The sequence below is a fragment of the Enhydra lutris genome, unplaced genomic scaffold (genome assembly GCF_002288905.1).
Source record: "Enhydra lutris kenyoni isolate GAN:26980312 unplaced genomic scaffold, ASM228890v2 scaffoldscaffold3, whole genome shotgun sequence".
In the NCBI taxonomy this organism is placed as follows: domain Eukaryota; kingdom Metazoa; phylum Chordata; class Mammalia; order Carnivora; family Mustelidae; genus Enhydra; species Enhydra lutris.
Window position 1 is genome coordinate 18,090,477 of NW_019154087.1, and position 23,647 is coordinate 18,114,123.

The 23,647-nt window shown below is 39.0% G+C and overlaps 1 protein-coding gene and 1 pseudogene across 1 annotated transcript in view; one reads left to right on the forward strand and one right to left on the reverse strand.

Annotated features, from left to right (window-relative positions):
* Nucleotides 1–23,647, reverse strand: part of LOC111152577 (ankyrin 2) — a 326,153-nt gene that overhangs the window by 253,567 nt on the left and 48,939 nt on the right. The gene's annotated exons all lie outside the window — the stretch shown is intronic.
* LOC111155774 overlaps nt 3,657–23,647 on the forward strand; it is a 28,829-nt pseudogene continuing 8,838 nt past the window's right edge.

Consider the following 23,647-nt stretch of genomic DNA (forward strand, 5'->3'; position numbering starts at 1 on the left):
ATAGCCATTTTTAAAAACCACACAACCAACAATGTGGTAGAGGGTTTATAGCAAAGCATGCAATGTGTTTCAAGTTTACAGTAATTAAAATTTATTTAAAATGTTTTATGGAGTATAAAATCATAATGCAAAGATTCTTTTAATCAATAGCAAGTTTAGAAAAGAATCCTAAAATGATATACAAATATGAAGCAGCCTAATTGATTTAATACTTAATAATTCATCTGTCAGTAAAAATCTTTTCATAATCAGCTTATGTATTTTTTTTCAAGCTCCATAACTGGCTCTTGTCTGCACTGGGATGGGTCTCATCTGAATTTTGCAAGTAAACAAGTTCGTTAGCAAAATACTTTTTACAAACAGATACGTAACTGATACTTTTTTTTTTAAAGATTTTATTTATTTATTTGACAGACAGAGATCACAAGTAGGCAGAGAGGCAGGCAGGCAGAGAGAGAGAGAGAGAGAGAGGAAGCAGGCTCCCCGATGAGCAGAGAGCCCAATGTGGGGCTCGATCCCATGACCCTGGGATCATGACCTGAGCCAAAGGCAGAGGCTTTAACCCACTGAGCCACCCAGGTGCCCCTGTAACTGATACTTTTAATCCTCATTACAACTGATGTATTTCTTTATGGTTGTAAAATGGCAACAGCAAATAAAATATAATTTTTAGGTCATTTTCTGGAGATGCTGTTCCAGAGTGCCACTAATAGGCAACTATCCCTTTCTCATTTCTTTATGAACTACTATTCTCCAAACCTTAAAGCATAACAGTGAGGTAAATTTTCTTCTCTCAAACCAGAATTTAGAACTGGCTCAAGCAGTTACGGGTGGGGAGCTAAAAAATTAATCTGATACAGCTAAATATCTCAGCCACTCTTTAAGCAAGCATTTGTTGTGCTGTGTAAATACTCATAAAATACCACATGCATCTGCAGTAGAAAAGGGAAGAGATTGGGTAGGTATGTTTTAAAAAAAAGAGAGAGGTCAAGAACAGGAACAAATGATAACTATGCCATTATTCCTCCAAATTTCTTTGGTTCTAGCTTAATGGTATTATCTAGATGTGAAGATCAGATAATCCTGTCCTATGACCGCATTATTAACCAACGATCTTGCCCACCATGTTGGATTCAAGCTAAAGCAAAGCAGCATCCAAGCAACTGAGATTATCAATAACTCTTGGCACTACTTCATTTCAATGAGGTAGTCTTTCAATTTTAATAAAGTATAGAAAAGGGGAAAAATGAACCAGATACAGAAACAAACCAGAGTGAGACCGAGAAATTTCCTAGGTGTATGCATGGTACTCTAGCAACGTGACGTTACTAGGTCACAACTGAAGGCTGAACAAACACTCCTGACCAGGAAGTAATACACTATGTTTGGGAGAACACAAGACTAAAAAAAAAGAAAGAAAGAAAAAAAGAAAGAAAAAGAAAAAGAAAAAAAGATACAATCACAGGAAATTCCCTCATATAGCAATGTTTCACTTGGAGGATTAGAAGCAGAACTGTAGTAGTTGTCAAGAAGGAAGCCAACTCCCACAGAAAGGGTCAATAATACTTTTGATATTATAATAAAGAATGACTGCATCCTTGAGGCAAGGCCTTCTAAAGGTCAGACAAGCAATATTAAAGTTTTCCCCCAAAAGGGAAACTATACTGCTAATTTTATTTAATTATGTTGCCTAATAATAGTAACTTACACTAACTAGCGATAAAATAAGTAATAAGACTGAAATGGGATAAATCCCTATGTAGTAAGAGCTCAGTTCAATGTGGGTCCTCAAGTGTCTTTCCAAAAATGTGTAAAAAATAACATCCCCCAAAATGGAAAGGTAAACATACCTATTACTGAGGAAGGGGGGCAAAAAGGCATTGAGCATATGGATTATTAAGCATCTAGATCCGCAATGCATTCCCAACCCCGGAGTTATGTTTAACAACAGCTTGTGTACAAATCACTATTTTTATGCTTTGCTAATGTAATATGCCATTTATTACATCCTGAAATTATTCAGTGACCTACTTCGTTAATTAAGACATTTACAAAGATCTTTCCCTTTAGAACCAGACCACTGGTCAAAGGACTATTTCGGTTCCACCAGGTTGTATAATTATTTCTATTTTAAAGAAAAGAACATTTTAAAAGACAGAACGTGACAGGTCCAGAGTTTAATGTAAAGAGAAACAATGTTTCTTCCCATTATTTAACCTTAGTCTTTTCACCTAATTGCTATGAATCATAAGATTAATGATGGAAACCAGAAAATAAACGAATTAAAAATTTAAAGATGCAGGGACACAGCTCACTGCACCAGTATTCTTAGAGCAGTTTCACACAGAACAGTGTCAATCTTCAGAAGGGGGAAAGAAAAAAGAGTAAATAAAACCTGTGGTTTATTCTTAATCAGAGATCTACATCGAATATACAGTCCGTGAGAAGGCGCAGTGCTGAAGATGTAGTAGTAGAGATGAGGAACCAAAAGGGGAAAATACTCTAACCTTCCAACCATAAATCAGCCCTTTCCTTCTACTATGACAAGTGCTCAGAGTTACTTGGAGAAATAAAGCACCTGGCTCTGAGATTGAGTACCCATAACTGAGAAAAACGATGTGAAGTCTTTGCGTGGTTAAAGGGAAGGAAATTTGCCCTGCTCAGGCATCTCCTCCCAATGCAGCAAATTTGGACATGAGCTATAGGCTGCAAACTGAGCTTGGAAATGGTGCAGGGGAATGATGGAGGGAAGGGAAGATGAAGTTGCCAGTTCTGAGGCTGGATGGTTCTACCCAGAGCCTCAGAGGGAAGGGGTTAAAGGGATGCTCCTCATACCTTTCTTTTCCGTTCCATACGTTCCCTGGGGATTTTCCGTTGTTTTTTTCTCTCTCTCTCAAGGTTTTTTTCTTTTTCATCCAGTTCGGCCTCTCGAACTTTTTTAATAGAAGCAGCAGCGTGAGCCATTTTGCAGAGAAAATCAGCAGAAGCAGTTACCGCAGCTCGGTTTCCACTCCCCAGCAAGCCAGGTGATTTTAGAGCTAGATGGAGATGTGATTTTGCCCACCAGGGCAATGGCTGGCAGCCAGAGCACTCACGAAATAATCCACTCCGCCCCCGAGCTAGGTCATAATCTTGCTCCAGCCTCTGCAGCACCCATAATTCACCAGAACGTGCCAAGGTCCTAGGCCAAGCCCCCCAGCAGCGCCCACCTGCACATATGCAGGCATAGGTGTGCACCCACACTCGGAATTGGTCCCCGGGGAAGGCGGAGCACTAGACTCGGAGCTCTTGAGCAGTTGGGTGGCCGCAAGTGCCGGCAAGCATCCTACTAGTTGAAAAAGCCTTCCTTAGACACACATCACCAATTGGAACAGTCTTTGGGGACTCCTCCAGACAGTCTGTGTCTTCCGACTGGAGCCAGGAAGAGGCCACCTCTGAGGAACTGCTGGGGGTGGGGTGCAGTTTACTGCCGCTTCCAACCACACCTCTATGCAGGGTGAGAAGAAAATGGTGCAGTCTCACTAAATGACTCGCCGCTGCTGCTGGTGCTGCTGCTGCTGTTGCTACGGCAGCTCCGCTGTAGCACATGACAGGAATTCCTGCCTTTTAAATCTCGGCCCTTCCCTCCTCCAAGGTTCATTTCAAGAAAAGAACCAATGCCGTTTTGGGAGAGGACGAGCACGGTTGGAGTTACTTGCCCCGGCTATAGCAGTACACGGGTGAGCAGTCTGGGAAGGGCTGGGAGTAGCCCGGTGCTCACCATGTCATTTACAGACCCACGTGAGGCTGCATTAGGGAGCTGCATTAAGCCTGGAATCGAAAGGAGCTGTCAGTGAGCACACAGCATAATCTGGGCTCAGCCAGGTTATCCCAGGAGAGAGAGGGGGCCCCTCGAAAGAGGCGGAGGAATGAGAAGGGAAGAGGGGAAGCCGGTGACACCTAAGATCACTTTCCCTCATTCTAAGAGGTACAGGGGTACTCGTTATTTAGTTACCAAAGGCTTTTGTTAAACACCAAATTCACATTAAGTAATGTGATGAAGTAAAGTGGGATTAATATTTCTAGAGGTTCCTGTTTATTATACCCAAAAGAGAGGCACCATGAGGGACGATACAACCTGGTAACTCAGAATGAACCCAGCACTTCATCTGATCCAGAAGTCAGTCAAAGGAGAAAATAACCGCAGTGGCATGGGCCAGCCTGCATGGGCACCGTGATGGTTCACAGGTCAGTTAACTTCCAGCCAGCACAACTATTTAGTTTCTTACGTATAGGAAGCATAACCCTCTTTGGTTTAAACAGCTGAGAATTCATCTCCTTAAAAAAAAAAAAAAAAAAAAAAAACTATCTATCTATCTATCTATCTATATTTATATAGATAGATATCAGGGGCACTTTGGTGGCTCAGTCAGTTAAGCATCTGCCTTCAGCTCAGATCGTCATCCCAGGATCCTCGGATGGAGCCCTGCATCAGGCCCCTTGCTTAGCGGGGAGCCTGCTTCTCCCTTCCCCTTTCCTTCTGACTGCCGGGCCCCCTGCTTATGCTTTCTCTCTCTCACTCTCTGTTAAATAAATAAATAAAATCTTAAAAAAAAAATCAGCTTCTATTAACTCCCCAGTCTGGAAAATCTTGTACATTTTTGCAAGGAAACACACATAGACATTTAAGCTTCCTGGGCAGATAATATGTGGATTTGGGGAGGATTCCTATATGTTCTTAACCAGGTGAGTCATTGCCTGCCACTTGATATAACATAATTGAAACATTTTCTCCTCTGAGGTGCTTGAAGATAATCAGCGGTGATGGTGTCAAAGCAGTCATTAAGAATGAAGGTGGTTCAGGGAAAGCAGTGAGCCTGGAGCACAGGGTGTTCTTAACACCATCTGGCATTTTTTCTTTTTCTAAATACTTTTTAAAAATGTTTACAACTAAGCTAATCTTTTTTGATTCATGAATGTCCTTTTAACTTAAAAACATATGTCCCAACAAAAATGTGGCTGAGCCACAGACATAAAGTGGTTTCCCTGTTAGTGAGGGTGGCTCTTTTGGGCTTCTTTTGGGACAATGCCCTTCCCCAGTCCCTTTAGAACCTCTTCATTCTATATCACAATATACTCTCCCCTTGTAGATTTCCCAAAAGAAAGATGGAAAATCACAAGTACAACTAGAGAAGAAAGTGGGGAGTACCTGTTGTAAAAACAAAACAAACAAACAAACAAAAAGTACAAAGAAACAACAACAAAAAACACACAAAAACCAAAAACCCACATTTATTTCATTAGCCTTTAATGAGCTCAACAGACCTACTTATAAAATTGAAGAGTAGAAATTGAATTATGTTGTTTCCTAATGCCAGGGAAATTATACATTTTTAAAACTTTAATTTGATAACAACATGAAGTTTGTAGGCAGAGTTAACAGTCTTACTCCCCAAGATTCCCTCCCCCTCCCCCTTTTTTAAAGATTTTATTTATTTGTTTGACAGAGAGAGACACAGAGAGGCAATACAAGCAGGGGGAGTGGGAGAGGAAGAAGCAGGTTTCCTGCTGAGCAGGGAGCCCAATGTGGGGCTCAATTCCAGGACCCTGAGATCATGACCTGAGCCAAAGGCAGACGCTTAAGGACTGAGCCACCCAGAGGCCCCTCTTTCTTCCTTTTTTTCTTTCTTTTAGTAAACTCTATATCCAACTTGGGGCTCAAGCTCATGACCCTGAAATCAAGAGTTGCATGCTCTATGGGCTGATCCAGCCAGACACCCCTCCTTCCCTTTTTCTACAACAGTGTTTGATGGCTCTTTCGTTACTTTGTCTCTTGAAGAAAAGGTAATGAATCAGGTGTTACTTTGTTAGGTGTTTGTTTGACTGACACAAATATCTCACAAAGCAAGTGATTGCGAAAGCTTTGAAAACAATAACTATACTACTTCGCTTACACGTTCTCATTATAGCTTCAGATGCAATGCAAAGAAGCAAAGTCACTGTGTTTTTACAGTTAAGGACTAGAAGGCAAATAACTTGATAGCTTTCCCAGGACAGTTTGCAGTGGCAGGAGGGACAAATTTAAGTACTCTGAAATCAGCCCACCTCAGGAGAAGGAGCCTGCTCAAAAAGCCCCACCGCGGGCTCTACTACTCAAATCACAAGGCAGGAAATCTCAGACTAGTATGAATATTTTCACAATAAAAATAAAACAAACTGGCCACAAGTCCTCTCTTAGTGGGCAGCGTTCCATTTATCTTCTCCCCCATCGTAGAACACACTGCCTCCACATAAGATGGACAGCAGCACAGAATCCTATTTGGAGCACCAGGCACATTAGACATCCCCACGCAGTGATAACGCTGTCTCTCTACGACTAACTCACTCAATAGTGAGCCATCGAGAACATGATTTTTTAAAACCACACCTTCTTGTATATTTGTGTTGCTCAAACTTTCCTCTGACTTCTATTTGATTGGAAAAGAAATCAGTGTCGGTCTTTCTGAGGGAAAAGAGCAGGGCACACTCACCAGCTGACCTCTGCACAGACAGGGCACCAGGTTCCAGTCCCAGGAGCTCCCAGCCATATAAAGAACACGTGCACCACATTAAAGGAATCTTCCCGTCAAGCTTCCCGCAGAGATAGAATACTGGCTGAATTTTAAACTTGTAAGAAAAGCTGCTTCCTTCCACAAAGCCTCTTGGCCATCAATGGGACAAGCCTGTGTCTGCCTTCAAAGTGAAGAACACAGTGTCGTTTACATTTAAACTTGAGAGCCAGCCTAGATAGATTGCCCTTCAGAGAGGACACACTTCATTTGAAAGACAGGAGAGAAAATGGCCATTTGCTGTCCTCAGTGTCCAGCACTCCATTGATCAGGATCCAAAGAAAATCCTCCGCAGACATCAGGCATCAGTCAGGGCATCGTTCAATAACAACTGAGCTAGCCATATGCAACTTAATCCCCCTTCTCTCTCCCAGCTCACCCAGGAGAAGCAGCTATGCAATTAAACAGCATATATTGTCACTCTACCACAAATGGAGTGTGGGTGGTAAGTGGGAAAAGAAGCAGATGCACCCTAAAGACAGTTAAAGCATCACCTAATCAGGAGGGGAAAAAAATAAAAAGGTTCTGCTCACTTGAGCTATGAGCCTAGAGTTCACTCTCTTCAAGTTCAACGGTGTTTATCTAAATTTAAGGATTCATGTGTGTTGAGACTCTTGAATGGTCAGGGCAAAGTAAAGCAAACGGAACCAATGACAGCATTGATACCTCACTCCCACTTTGTTTTACCTGAAGCCAAATACAAAGGCTGATATGACAACACAAAATAAAGTGGAGTTGAGTCTCTCTCAATAACAGTTTCTGTAAGAAGGGGATTTGATTAAAATTAGAATATCCAAATGGCATAGTTCTTCTACCTCTTCCTGAGGAATGGAAGCAAGGACACCCCAGTTCCAAGTCAAAATAAGTGGATTCTACAGTTGAAGATGATGCAGAAGTGGTCTCAGGACCCCCATCTTCCAAGCTCTGGAACAAGCTCTTAATACTTCTGATGTTTCATAGAAAATTTCCATCTAAGGGCGCCTGGGTGGCTCAGTTGGTTAGGCGGTTTCCTTCAGCTCAAGTCCCCGGATCGAGCCCTGAGGCAGGCTCCCTGCTCAGCCAGGAGTCTGCTTCTCCTTCTGCTGCACCAACACTGCTCCTGCTTTCTCTCTCACTCTCAAATAGATAAAATATTGAAAGAAAGAAAGAAAGGAGGGAAGGAAGGAGGGAGGGAGGGAGGGAGGGAGGAAGGAAGGAAGGAACTTTCCAGCTAAACTTGTGAAAAGATTCACTCCAAAGTGAAAAGATTCCCTTTGGAGATCCCTTTACATAAAGAAGAGAAAGCCACACGAAGTGAAGATCATAAATAGTTAGCATTTTGTCACCATGGACTGCTGCCCTATGACTGTGAGAATGGTCAGGGGATTAACAGCAACAGCCACATCTCCAATGAGCAGAGGGAAGGAAAAGGCACAGAGAAAGGAAAATCAAAAAAGCCACAGTTCACAAGGAAAAGAGAGTGACAGCCTATGTCTCCCTGCATCCCCCCAACCCCTATCCCCAGCTCCATTCAGTCATCCCCAAAGTGCAGCCCAGGTGACCAAAAATGAATATGCATTAGCCTAGCTTGTGTAAACTGGAGTCAGCCTGTGTAGATGGGCTTGGATTTACTTGTTGTGAAAAACTCTTCTGACAGAAAAATCCCTTCATTGAGGCTTCTTAATCAAATTTACTTTCTCTGTGCTTACTTTGATGGGAAGTAAAGAAGTAACTTCATTCAGAAATTGGAAAAGCTTCACAAGGCTAAAATCTGTCTTCCTTTTAACTTACTATATGTTATCTTAGATTGAAAGCCTGGCAATTAATATTTGCCTTTTAAAGATACTTCGTTTAAATTAAAAATTTTCTCACGGTCACCTCTTCACCACATGGCATCTATCTCTGGTGCCCCCTTCTAATCAAAACAGTAATTGAGGGCCTAATGTGAGCCAGTCGAGAAGCATTGGGGATCCACTAGTGGAAATGATAAAGTCTTAAAAACCCAGCTCTTTTAAGTGAATTATTTTCAGACTTCCTACAACATCGGAGTCACTGTGTACAATCTACAGTGACTATAACTACAGATATTCAGATCTCAAATAGAAAGCTGCTTCTCAATCTTCAAATGCTTGGCCTCAAGTTTTAAATCATTTCTGCATATCTTTAAATATCTTCTCAGGGCTGGTTTCTTCTCATAAATAAACTTTTGTTCTGAAAAACATACTGATCTTGGTCTAACGCCTCCTGACAATTTACTGTTGTGGTTTAAAAGACATATAACTTGCCTTTTGAGTTTGTACCAGCTTTTTGTAAGAACTCTGGGCATGTTTCTTAGTCCTTTTATTTTGGTCAAATAGAAAGCACTAAATTGTGGTTAAGATGTAAGCCTGTTTGTCCTGAAGATCTCTGAAGACAAGATTTGTGTGCCTTTTATCCATAAAGAAATTTTTCTTTTTTATTTTAAGAATTATATTTTTACTCAGGAATTACAGGCTAGTAGTTTTAGCGTCTCAAAAGAAATAACCTTATTGGTAATGGAGAGAGAAGTGAGATCAATGCTTGAAATTTTCACATTTGCATAATGTGAATTAGAAGTGCTATTGGGGTAGTGTGCTAGACCCTGGTTTAATTAATTATTTACAAAAGGCAAAGATTCATTTTTCTTGATGAGACAAAACTATTTTTTAGGGGCACCTGGGTGGCTCAGTGGGTTAAGCCGCTGCCTTCGGCTCAGGTCATGATCCCAGGTCCTGGGTTCAGGCCCCACATCGGGCTTTCTGCTCAGCAGGGAGCCTGCTTCCTCCTCTCTCTCTGCCTGCCTCTCTGCCTACTTGTGATTTCTCTCTGTCAAATAAATAAATAAAATCTTTAAAAAAAAAAACAACTATTTTTTAATGGTCACCTGTTAATGTATTTATTTTAATTATTTATTTATTTTTATTTAAATTCAAGTTAATTAACATTCAGTGCAGCACTGGCTTCCAGAGCAGAATCCAGTGATTCATCACCCACATAAAACACCCAGTGCTCATCCCAACAAGTGCCCTCCTTCATGCCCATCACCCATTTAGCCCAGTCCCCACCTACCTCCCCTCCAGCAACCCTCAGTTTGTTCTCTATAGTTAAGAGTTTCTTATGGTTTGCCTTCCTCTCTGTTTAATATTATTTTCTCTTCCCTTCCCCTATGTTCATTTGTTTGGTTTCTTAAAGTCCACATATGAGTGAAATCATATGGCATTGAGACAAAACTATTTTTAATTATCATTTATGTGACTCCAAATTTAAGCCATGTGTCTCTTAAATTTTTGTGAAATAATTTATATTTGCATATAAGGTGGTAAGGCTTGAAAGCTAGTAAATGTGGGTTTTAAATGACTGGGCTATTAATCCTATAGTTTTTATGGACCATGGATTATAGCTTTCTTACTCAGCATTCCCAGCCAGTAAATTAATAGCAAAATATCTCATATTATTCAAAATTAACAATAGAAAGATGGCAAAATGCAAGCTTAGAATATATTCAAAGCTGAAGAAGAGCAATAAAATCAGTCACAGATGTTTCAGATCTCTAGTTTTCCAACCCAGTGCCCTTATCATTAAAACATGGCTACAAACACTTTTGGCAATTCCTACAATCAATTCTATATCCAGTAGAGTTTTTGTGCAGTGGATACAGCAATAAATACAAAAAACTTTAAAAATATGTTGTTCCAATAGCACAACCATTCAAAAAACAATCCCCCTTGTGGCTAGACTCTTGGTACCAGAAAACTGAAGTGCTAAAAAGTACTCCTGTTGTATCCATGGGTGGTTAGTAATTTTTATGATGGTATAAACATCTGGATTATTACCGCTTCTGGATGCCACCACATTTAGTTAACTATCTCCCCACCCTCCCAGCATATACACTGATACAGGAAGAGTTCCCGTGCACCATTTTCATTTCTTCACCAACAGATATATGCTATCCCTTTTATTGCAACCCTTGTTTAATTGACCTATAAATAAAATCTGTTGCTAGGCAGTCAATGTTTCTTGCTTTAGGCATGACCAGCACTTTTCATCTTATACCTACTCATGCAAAGTCATAGTCCATAAATATGGAAACCAAAGCATAAAATTCAATCAAACTTTCTCTGGAACCACATTTTCAAAGGTAAGGCAGAACAAACCTTGGTGACATGGTGTTTCTATCACCTCTAAATCAAATCAATTACTGAAAGAGGAAGCACCTACCTATACAGCGTATGTTTCCAGCAAATAGAAGCCAGGTCATTCAGACCAACCCTCCCACTGAAACAAGCTAGGAACGCTGGATACAATATAAATAACTTCTTAAAAGCAACAAATAGCTGACATGATAATAAGGGATTTCTGAAGGAAAATGGAACCACTGGGAGATAAACAAGCAGAGAAATTGCTTTTGTTTCCTGAGTGTATTTTCCTAGAAAATGTGAACTTTCATTTTGAAAACATCCTAAGCAAGGGGGCAGAAATCAAAGGCCAGTGTCTATACAAGGTGTGAGGTCTAATAGGGGGAGCCTCCCGCCAATCACCTGAAACCTCAAAAATCTAAACTCTTGGGCTACAGGTAGAATAATAAATAACCAGTGCTCTAGCATATTTACAATCTGGGTTTCATTGCCTGGAGTTATAACAAAACTCAAGCCTTGAACTTAGTTTAGGGTGATCTCCAAATTGTTTTTAACCACAGAGACTACAGTAAATACATATCTTCTGTGAAGGAGTGACTTTCATCCTTGGCCTCAGATTATTTGCATAAATAATTTTCCAAGTACAGTGACCAGCAAAAATTCAAAACAACCTAGCATACAGCAGAAACAACAAAACAGAGAAACAGACCCATAAAGATTTCAAATAATAGAACTATGTACGGACAAGCCACTGACAAAAAAGGGATGAGCTATAAAAATAAACAAACAAACCAACAGTCTGGTTTCCCCAGTGTAGCATCACTTGGCTGGGAAGTTAAGTAATCTAAATTCATTGATTCAAGGTTATTTCACTTTTTTTTTCTCTAACTCTCCACCAAGCTATACTAATTTGCCTAAGAACAGACAATAATAAATGTTAGGTAAATGAGCATTTTAAGCATCAAATAAATTGTAGGAACAATATGTACTGTAGGACTATAGTGTTACAGGACTTTAGAAGCTATATTTTTTAATAGAAAGTTTTGATAATGAATAAATCTTAACAGAAAATTGCATCCTTAAACATTTGAGAATACAAAAAAGTCACCAAAATCTGATGAATTGGATGCGTGAAAAAATACAATAGATTATATTTCACATGTTGAAAATTTTATATGAAAACAAACTTGATGGTTTACATAGAAACTTCAGCCAATATTCAACCTAATTAATTTAGTAAGATAAAAACATCTTTAGTTTTTACTGTTTCAAGTCCTGTGAAACACTTAGCTCTCAGTGTCTTCACAGAAAGCAAATTAACCTTTTCTTTCCCCATTTCTGGAAAGACACAGAAGTTCTTAACCTTTACTTAACAATGTCTCCATTCCCTCTATAAACATTGAGTGATGCCCACTGCATATTAAAAGCTTGTAGTTTACAGCATTATCAACAAGAGCCAAATATAGAAAGATCCCAAATGTTCATCAACTGATGATTCGATAAAGATGTGGTATACACCACACACACAAACACACACATACAGAGGAATATTACTCAGCCATTAAAAAAAGAATGAAATCTTGCCATTTGCAATAATGTGGATGGAGCTAGAGTGTATTACACTAAGTAAAATGAGCCAGTCAGAGAAAGACAAATACCATGTGTTTTCATTCATAGGTGGCATTTAAGAAACAAAGCAGATAAACATAGAGGAAGGGAAGGAAATGTAAAATTAGATGAAAACAGAGGGCAAGGCAAACCATAAGGGATTCTATAGTTAAGAGAACAAACTGAAGGTTGCCGGAGGTGAGGTGGGTGGAGCACGGGGCTAAATGTGTGATGGGTATTAAGGACGGCCCTTGTGATGGGCACTGGGTGATATAGTAATGACTCACATAGTAATGAATCACTAAAATTCAACTCCTGAAACCAAATTACACTATATGTTAACTAACTAGAATTTAAATAAAAAGTTGAAAGAAGAAGAAAAAAGAAAGAAGGAAGGAAGGAAAGAAAGAAAGGAAGAAAGAAGAAAGAAAGAAAGAAAGAAAGAAAAAAAGAAAGAAAAAAAGAAAAAAAGAAAGAAGCTTTCTTAGGAAAAAAAAAAAAAAAAAAGCTTAGAGCTTACTAGCTATTCTATATTATGTGTGCATACTTCTCCCACCAGAAAATTTTATATTTACCAAGAGCCACATATGTTTACTACCAACCTTTTTATCCCAGTTTATTTGTTATTACAATAACATAATTTAAATAGGTCTCTCTATTATCTAATGAAATATGGGTACAGCAACGCTCTTGTTTTAAGAAAATTAGTATGAATGCTTTGCAAGGACTTGATAAAGATGAATCCCTGACAAATACCACTGCTGATTTAGGGATACGGCCATACAAACGTAAACGATTGGGGAGGAGGCTTTGGGAACCTCTAGAAATTCCGCAATCAGATTGGTTTGCAAGTGTCTTTCAGTTCTGACTCCCATTAAAAGACAGCAAACTAGAAAGTACAGATAATACCTACCAGTACCTACCATTTATTCAAAAAAGACAAAGCGAAACCCCACATGGTAGAAAACTCTTAAACATTAAATCATTGGTAAAAGAATTCCAATCTACATGCTTCAAGTTAAAATAAAACATTTAAAGGATGTATGTATCATTGTTCATTTGTTCATTGTTCATTTGTTCATATTCTTTAACTATCTCTTTTTAAAAGTCTACCTTTTTTATTACCTATAGGCACATTACATAATATTAAATACTAAATAAACCAACTAAGTGTTGTTCACTGAAGGTTTTGATTTAATGTTTTACATATTCAGAATTAATACACTAAGGCACGAGCTGAGACTTCAATGACTTCCTATTAGGGGCTAAAGGTAGATATTCTGAAGCAGTATTCATCACTTTATATTCTATTTAACCATCCTTTTTTAGTACGAGTCTAAAAATCAGTGAACATGGGTTTTGGTCTGAATGTTTGTGTCCCTCCCACAAAATTCATACTTTGAAATCCTAATGCAAAATGTGCTGATATTAGTAGGGAGGTCCTTTAGGAAGTGATTAGGCCATGAGTGATATTAGCACCTTTATAAAAGAGCTCACAGAGCTCCTTACCTCCTTGCCACCCAGTTAGGAGACAAGAACTCTGCCAACTGGAAGAGGTCTTAATCTCACCTGACCCCAATCTTGGATTTCCAGTTCCAGAACTGTGAGAGAGAAATTTCTGTTGTTTATAAGTTACTCAGCCCATAGTACTTTGTTATAGCAGCCTGAACAGACTAAGACAAAATGTGTGCCTGAAAGCTCCATGTTCAGTGGGGAGTCTGCATGAAGATTCTCTCCCTCTGTCCTTCTTACCTCAAATAAATAGAAAAATCTTATAAAAAAAAATGTGCCTGAGAAAGTATTTGTTAGCCCCATGATAACACAGCTCTTTATACTCATTTTACTTCAACGAATTCAGCACCAGTTCAGGACCAGGCCTCAACACCAATAAAGGGACACCATGCAAAAGCTTTGTTTTGAATGGAAAAACACAACAAGGGATAATTACTCTTAGACCAATAAGTAGGCATAGTTCCAAACGGAAGGCTCTTCTGCCAATGGATTTATTACTAAGGCAAAGTGGCAATGGTCAGGAGATAGAATGCTTTTTCAATCTTATAATTAATCCCTAAAATTCAGTTTTGGTAGAAGGCAAAACTGGCCCCATTACCATAATAAATAAAGAAGTACATAGTCAACCAGTCCATCAATATGGCATACCAATGAAATACTGTGAAGAAATTTTGTTAAAATAAATGGTTTTTTCACTCATAAGATTGGAGATAAAGTGCTATCTTTCCTGAAACAAAATAAAAGCAAGCAAGACTACAACCTCACAGTTGTAATTACAACTAAAGACAAGCCCAGTATGAGGAACTTCCATACCTTGGACATCATTCTGCTATGTATTTTCCCTGCTGTGTCAGCATTTGGATTTTTACAGAGAGAAAAATACTTACAACTCTACCCAAGAAGAGCTGACTTTGAATTTGAAAAAATGTTTTTTTGGATAGATCAGAGCTGGGAGTTTCCATTATCCTCCACACCTCGCTGAGGTTTCTGCAGCGACAGCTCCCGCCCCTTATGCAATTAGCTCCAGGCAGATCTCCTTTACATATTGATAATTTCCTTTTTTTTTTTTTTAAGTTTTATTTGTCTATTTGAGAGAGAGGGGGGGGGGGGGGGGAAGAACAGGGCTCAAGGAAGAGAGGGAAAGGAAGAGAGAGAATCCTAAGCAGACTCTGCACTGAGCACAAAGCCCTACACGGAACTCCATTTCCTGAGAATATTCTCATGACCCTGAGATCATGACCTGAGCCAAAACCAAGAGTCCCACACTGAACTGACTGTGCCACCCAGGCGGGTCAATAATCTCCATTTTGAGAAAAGAATTTACTGCTTAAAAAAAAGAAAGAAAACAGAAGAGTGAAATAAACTTTATGTTGTTTTGTGTGTAAATAGAAATTAATGGAGTTTGATAGCCCTCTGCTGGAGAAAAAGATTAAATCTCGTACAGGAAAGTACTATTTGAGGAATTCTGTTTCATGAGATTTAGAGGACTACACTAACGCTTACGTTTATATATATATATATATATATGTGTGTGTATATATATACACACATATATATATATATATATATAGTTTGTTTTGTTTAATGGATATTTTTCTGTTTTACAGAAGAGACAGGAAATATCCTTTCTGCCAAGCCATACAATGTAATATTAAACTAGAAGAACCAAATGCAGATTATAAATCCAAATATTGTGTAGGGTTTTTTTTAATAAAATAGAAATTAAAACAAAGCAAATAAAATCTGAGCACAAGCAAGGAATTTGTGAGTTCTCAGTTGTCACATCCCTAACTGGTATTTCTCTTAACCTCATTCTAGGCTAGATTGCTATATTTATAATTTTAAAAATTATTCATTGATGCAGTCTCCAACTGTACACTAATATGCATTAAGTCAGTTCTAGTCTTATAGACATTGGAGTAATACAGATCAGGCTTTTTGTTTAGAGTAAGAAAATTTTTCAACACAATGGCAGAATCACACTAGAATATTCAGCTCTTAATTTGGATATTAAATTTCTGAAGCATGTCAGGTCCTAGACTACAACTATCTTTACAAAAATTGTTTTACAAATAAACCCTCATGCTTATATCAAACCCAACCGGAAAATCACTGATACGGTGTTTGCAAACCTCAATAGTAAGTTTTAAAATGAATGAGTCTTGAAATAGTCTCAAGACTATTTGGATCAATTTCTGATTAATTTTACCTCACATAGCTAATCTTTTTAAAATCCTGTCTTCCTCCTGGGGATAAAAATACATTATATGTTTATAAAAAAATTAAAAAATAAAATTTAAAAAAAAATTCTGTCTTCCTCTGTATTACTTAAAACTTTATTTTTAACCCTCTCTTCACATGCCTAGTCTCCATCCCTGCAGCTTCCTAAGTCATTCCTAAGGCTTTTGCCTGGTCCAGTCTCTTCAATTTCCCCACACTCACACACTTCCAAATTCTACTGATCCCATCTTGAGGCAAAAAGGGATTAAGGAATTCCTTTCCAATTTGCCAGAGTATAGGATCAATTCACTTTTGCATCTCATTTTAGACAACTATGCTCATGCTCTGGTGTCAAAATGTAATCCCAAACTAGGTCGGTAAAACACATAGGACTTCAGAAGCGCTACCTATGGACAAGATTTGCCTGTTACCAACTGCCCATCATTCTAATGAATCTCCAAACCTCCCCTTCTGAATTTCTGTTTCCACTCTTTACCTGCCTGCTGGGGTACTGCTGTCATGTCCATTAGACCTTCTCAATCTGTTTGGATTATCACCTACTTCCTGGGGCCATTTTCTACAAACACCCAACCACTGAGTATTTGAAGTCTAGCTATTTCCGATTTCTGCTGTTCATTGTCCTTAATTAGCCACTGCCAGGAGGGGTCCCAGGATCCTGTAACAGCACTCCAACTGGTCTTAAGAGTTAACTTGCTCCAGTCTTGGTATTCTTTGCTTGCTGGCTTAAGGGCCTTACAGACCCAAGCTGCCTGCAGCAGAACTAAACTTCTTTCCTTGAGATTTGTGGACCACTGGCCTTGAGGTTCGTGAAGAACCAGACTTTTCCAGCAGATAAGGCCTGATTACATTTGAAAACAGCTGCCCCAGATGACAGCTTTTCTGTTCAGGGTCATGCCAACAAAGACCAGCCCGGGTACCTGCTTCTCCTGAACCTAGGCACCCTCCCTCCCTTTTTCCACACCTGGGTGGGGAAGATGGTCTTTGAGACAGGAGGCTAACATCTCCCAGGCCTCCAGCTTCCTGAATAAAGCAGCCTTTCCTTTCCCACCATCACTTGTCTTCTTGAGTATTGATTTTCATGTGGTGACTAGCCCAACTTGAGTTCAGAATTGGTTCTCTGTCCAATAACAATACTACACTTTTACCAAAATTAGGCTCCTCACCTTTACCCATTATACCTTATTTTACTAATTTGAATTCACAGACTTACTTCACTTGCCTTTTTTTTTAATGATCCTACCTTCTCTTTCAGTTTTTTCTTATGTTTTTCACAATTATTTTCTTTTTCAAAGCAGCTGTCTAGATTTGTAAAGTACTTTGTGATAATAAAGTTTTTCAAAAAAAAATTTTTTTTAAGATTTTATTTATTTATTTGACAGACAGAGATCACAGGTAGGCAGAGAGGCAGGCAGAGAGAGGAAGGGAAGCAGGCTCCCCGCTGAGCAGAGAGCCCGATGTGGGGCTCAATCCCAGGACCCTGGGATCATGACCTAAGCCGAAGGCAGAGGCTTTAACCCACTGAGCCACCCAGGCGCCCCAAGTTTTTCAAAATTTTTAAAAGGGCAAAAACCTCCTTTTCTTTTTCTTACCCTTTTCCTAACCCAGAATTCCCACCACGTCTCCATCAAAATCACATACACACACACACACACACACACACACACACACACACACAGCATCTAACTTTTGAAAAAAAGGATTCTGGTATTTCACTCAGAGAACAGGAACATTAGGTAGAGTTTCTACTCCCAGCTTACTACTGAAAAGAGAAACGGGCTAGAGAATGATAATGTGAATAAAGGAGATTTACACGTCAGTCGGTTCTAACACTATCAAATACCACAGAACCCCAGATTTCTGAGATTGTTGATATTTTAAATATTACTGCCTGGGTAAGCAGTTTGTGTATCTTCTGAGGGAAAGAGTGACAGGCATGAAGAAGGAAGGGGACAAAAATAACAACTAATTTTTTTAACTTGCTAAAATTCAAATATTAGTCTTTTATTACAAAACAAAGTTTATCTTCCTCTTGTTTTAATATTTAAATAAATGTCCAGATTTGCATACATATTCCATTTCCTGAAAAATGACTAATGGATATGTCTAATGTACATACTCTATCAATTTTGTAGAGCTGACTTTTAAAACACTCAAAATAAAAGCGTCTCCTCCTAAATGTTGATGAATCGTTAAAGGCACAAATAATATTCAGTAATGCATTTCCAGAGATCCTATGTGCTTCGAAAGTACTAAGCACCTATTTTAACAGGATTTTGCTTAGTGCTAAGCAGGATATTTTAGTCGCTTAAAATAGATTCATGATGATGTATACTAGAGCAACTTCTGACTACTTTCAAAAGTTGCTAAAACAGGGGACGCCTGGGTGGCTCAGTTGGTTAAGCTGCTGCCTTTGGCTCGGGTCATGATCCCAGCGTCCTGGGATCGAGTCCCACATCGGGCTCCTTGTTCTGTGGGGAGCCTGCTTCTCCCTCTGCCTCTGCCTGCCACTCTGTCTGCCTGTGCTCTCTTGCTCGCTCGCTCTCTCTCTCTCTGACAAATAAATAAATAAAATCTTTAAAAAAAAAAAAGTTGTTAAAACATCACTAATATTTTCCTTTATTTCAAAAACAGACATTTTCCACTTCAAAGAACACTTTAGTCTTAGATAACACTATTTTTTGAAACAGTTGATGTTTTTGGACCATGAAGGCTATCAAACTCAGCCCATTCCTAGCCACTTATGCCTTTATTTCTTAGCGTTTAATGGCAAGTCTTTTCTGATATGAATATAAATGGCTTTTCTTATATGTTATAAAGAAATGAAATAAGTGAAAGAAGATGAAAAGTTTCAAGTCGCCTTGGTATAAATGCTATCATCGTATCTGTGTTCCACACTAAGATCAATTGCATTTTATGTTATGGATTACAGCAATACAAAAAAAAAAAAAAGAAAAAAGAAAGAAAGCTCTATTTGTGATTTAATCTCATGAGGAGTAGACAAAACAACGATATATTTACATGGGCTTGATGAAAATTCCCCTGGGGTCCCTACTGAATTTCAGATGTTTCAGACATTAAACAGATATTTTACAGTTGGATTTTCTAAGTAGATGAAAGCAAGCAACTTAGGGAAATGTAACAGGGAGGAAAAGTAATTCTGTGAAGAACAGAACAAAGTAATTACATGTTGCATGTATGTTGTATTAATTTTTTCTTCGGTCCTGTTTCATTCTTCCTGCCTTCCCTCTCTCTGCGACATCCTTTTCTTTTGGTCCAAAGAGGAGAAAACTTAAGACATATAGGGGAAAATAACTTGGGATGTCAGTCAGGTAGCCAACATTTAAGGATGGTACAAAATAGTTTGACAACCTTCAAAATCCCCATGCTTCATTGAGTCATTACTACTCCATCTCAGCACAGAAACCCCAGCAAACACTGATCTTTCTATTACCTCTGTAGTATATTCTTTTCCAGAATATCATACAGTTGGAATCAAATAATATGGAGCCCTTTCAGACTTAGTCCCTTCACTTAGCAATATGCATGTAAGATCCCTCCATGTCTTCTTCTGACTTGATAGTTCATTTCTTTTGATCACTGACGTGTTCCATTGTATAGCTGTAACAGTTTATTTACCCATTCACATATTAAGGGACATCTTGATTGTTTCAGGTTTTGCATAATTATGACTAAAGCTGCTATAAACATGCAAGTGCAGTGTCTTTTGTGGACAGAAGTTTTCATCTCATTTGGCTAAATACCTAGGAGCATAACTGCTGGATTGCATGGTAAACTATGTTCAGCTTTGCTAAGAAACTGTCAAACTGACTTCCCTAAGAACTGCTGTTTGCATTCCCACAGTAATAAATGAGGGTCCCTGTTACTTCACATCCTTACCAGCATATGATATTATCAGTTTTTTGGAATTTAAAAATTCTAATAGGTGTACATTAATGTCTCATTGTTTTGTTTGTAATTCTCTAAACATCTAATAATGTCCAGCATATCTTAATATGCTTTATTTGCCATCTGTATTGTCTTTTTAAAAATACTTTTATCAAAGTCCATAGTATCTCATGGTTCACCTCCCCTTCCAATTTCCCTCAACTCCCTTAAAAAAAATACTTTTATCTTTTTTTCAAGATTTTATTTATGTATTTGTCAGAGAGAGCATAAGCAAGGGGAGGGGCAGGCAGAGGGAGAAGCAGGTTCCTTGCTGAGCAAGGAGCCTGATGCAGGACTTGATCCCAAAACCCTGGGATTATGACCCTAGCAGAAGGCAGACATTTAACTGACTGAGCCACCCAGACATCCCTGTACTGTCGTCTTTAGTAAAGTGTCTGTTCCATTCCTTTGTCCATTTTTCAATTGAATTGTTTGTTTTCTTATGGTTGAATTACTTTGAAGAGTTCTTCACATATTTTTTATATAAGTCCTTTTTTCCAGGTATGTGTCCTGTAAAGATTTTTCTCCCAGTCTGCAGCGTATCTTTTTATTCTTGTAATAGTGTCTTTTTTTTTTTAAAGATTTTTTTATTTATTCATTTGACAGATAGAGATCACAAGTAGGCAGAGAGACAGGCAGAGAGAGAGGAGGAAGCAGGCTCCCCGCTGAGCAGAGAGCCCGATGCGGGGCTCGATCCCAGGACCCTGGGATCATGACCTGAGCCGAAGGCAGAGGCTTTAACCCACTGAGCCACCCAGGCACCCCGTAATAGTGTCTTTCACAGAACAGAAGATTTAAATTTTAATGAAACCCTACTTATTAACTTTTGATTTTATAGATCATGCTCTTGGTGTCATATCTAAAAGCCCAAGGTAACCTAGATTTTTTTTTCTGTATGTTATCTTATAGAAGGTTGATGGTTTGGAGTTTTACAATTAAGTCTTGATCCATTTTGAGTTAATTTTTATGAAAAGTGTAACATCTGCATCTAGATTCATTTTCTGAATGCAGATACCCAATTATTTCACCACCATTAGTTAAAGACTACCTTTCTCTTGAATTACCTTTGCTCCTTTGTCAAAGATCAGTTGACTATATTTGAAACAGTCTGTTTCTAAGCTCTGTATTCTGTTCCACTCACTGTGTCTATTTCCACTCCACTGTGTCTATTTGCTCACTAATACCATACTGTCTTCATTTCTGCAGCTCTTTAATAAGTCTTCAGGTTAGGGCACCTGGGTGGCTCAGTGGGTTGGAGCTTATGCCTCCGGCTCAGGTCATAATCCCAGGGTCCTGGGATCAAGACCCACATCTCAGGGAAGCAGGGAGCCTGCTACCTCCTCTCTCTCTCTCTGCCTGCCTCTCTGCCTACTTGTGATCTCTGTCTGTCAAATAAATAAGTAAAATCTTAAAAAAAAATAAGTCTTCAGGTTGGTTCGTCTCAGTCCTTTGACTCTTATTCTTCTTTAGTATTGTGTTGGTTTTTATGGATCTTTTGCCTTTACATGTAAACTTTGTTGTTGTTTTTTAAGATTTTATTTATTTATTTGACAGAGAGACACAGAGAGAGAGGGAACACAAGCAGGGGGAGTGGGAGAGGGAGAAGCAGGCTTTTTGCTGAGCAGGGAGCCTGATGCAGGGCTTGATCCCAGGACCCAGGAATCATGACCTGAGCTGAAGGCAGATGCTTAACTGACTGAGCCACTCAGGCACCCCTCTTGGCCAGTATCTTATTGAAAAATTTTACATCTATTTTCATGACAGATATTGGTCTATGGTTTCCCATTCTTGTCGTGCCTTTATCTGGTTTTGTTATCAAGGGAATGAATACTTGTCATCAAAGCATGCCATTTGACACAATTTGGTATGAAGATCATAGTCAGGAAATCAATCACATCATATAAATAATTCTAGCACAACACAGAGAGAAAGAGTGTCTCACTTTAAGCTAATCCAATGAGATAAAAAGAAAAAGAAAAAGGAAGAGCACACTGGATAATTTTGGAAATAACAGAAAATCTTAGCCAGAAAAGAAATTAAAGGAGTGATAATATTTTGCCATACGGAGGGCCAAATAAAATAGCCCATGACGGCCTTAGAGGTGATTAATACCGGTTTAGCCCAAGGTTGACTGGTAGGCTGGGTGTTCCAGAGGCCTGTTTGCATGGTACTGTGGCTAAGTTTTTCCTTAATAGTGTTCTCCCTTCTTGCTTTGATAAAATCATCACAGAGTCAGGCACATGGTTGCCATAGTAAAGACTGCACATTTTCCAGCCTCATCAGAAGCCAAGTGTGGTCATGTAACTATGTGATGTCCAGTAGGATTTTTTTAAAAGGACTTGCTTGGAACTTTTGGAAGTGTCCTTAAAGACAAAGCATGACTACCCCTCCCTACCTCTCTCCACTTTGCTGGACATAATGGTGAGATCTTGAACCATCAGTTCAGGCTATGAGGTAGAAGCCTCATGGTGAGGATGACAGAGCAGAAGAGAGGAGAGAATCCTGGATTTCTGACCCAGTAGAGTGTGTACCTTACCAGCCCCAGATTATTCATGTCTCAATTTATTTTATGAGAGAGAAATGAACTCCGAAGTTATTTAAGTCACTCTTACTGTGGATCTTCACTGGTTCTAATGGCAAATCTATTATTTAATCAATTAATTCTAATTGATAAAGAGACCAGGGAGCCTTATGGTAAAGAACTCATCCAAATGGAAGAAGAAGCAAATCACAGGAGATTCATGCAGAAACATAAAACAGGAAGAGCTGGCTGCTGTCACAGACACTTAACTCTTTCTCAGCTCCCAAATCTTCTGCATATTTGAACTTTATAAAGAATTGGGATGGATTTTGTAAGGCACTGGGGCACAAGCTACATTACTTCAATCACCCTTCAACATAATACAATGGGGGATGAATTTTAATCACGTAACACGTATCCTTGGCACCTGAAGTGTGCTGGTGACTCAGTGGAGGCTGGAGATAGAGCAGTGGGAAGTGAAAGAAAAGGAACGATGTGTTCAGACACTCTACAGCAGCTGATGAGATGGTTCACACGACTCTTTCATAAGCACATGTTAGACCCCCCCTCCCCGGAGATGCCCCGACTCCCTCCAAAAAGAAATAAAAGAGTGGTGAGTGGGGCAAGAAGAGCAGGGTTTTCAGGAGATTGCGATGCTATTACGGGTCATCAAAGAAAATATGTGACCATTAAACTGACTTCATTTGTATCCACGGGTGATGAGACCTAAGAAAATCTGGACATGGTCCAGACATGGTCTCCATCTGCCATTATCTGAATTACAGTTAACTAATACAAACCCTCAAGGACCAAAAGTATAGAAGAACATAAATGTGAACATACATAGACAGTGAGATATACAGTATAAATGTATTTAGATGAGGCCCTTGGGAAAAAAAAAAAAGATTCTAGATCTCCTGTCCTTGGCTAGAAATCAGAAGGAAGAAAGGTACTGACGGTGGCCTGGAGGAGGTGAGCAGAAAAGTCTGAGAAAAAATGAGTGGTGGTGCAGATATTCATGCCTCACTCATAACTGATCCTGGCCAATCCAAGTATCTGAAGTTCTCTTTTTCCTATGCTGAAGGATTTGACTTTCTATA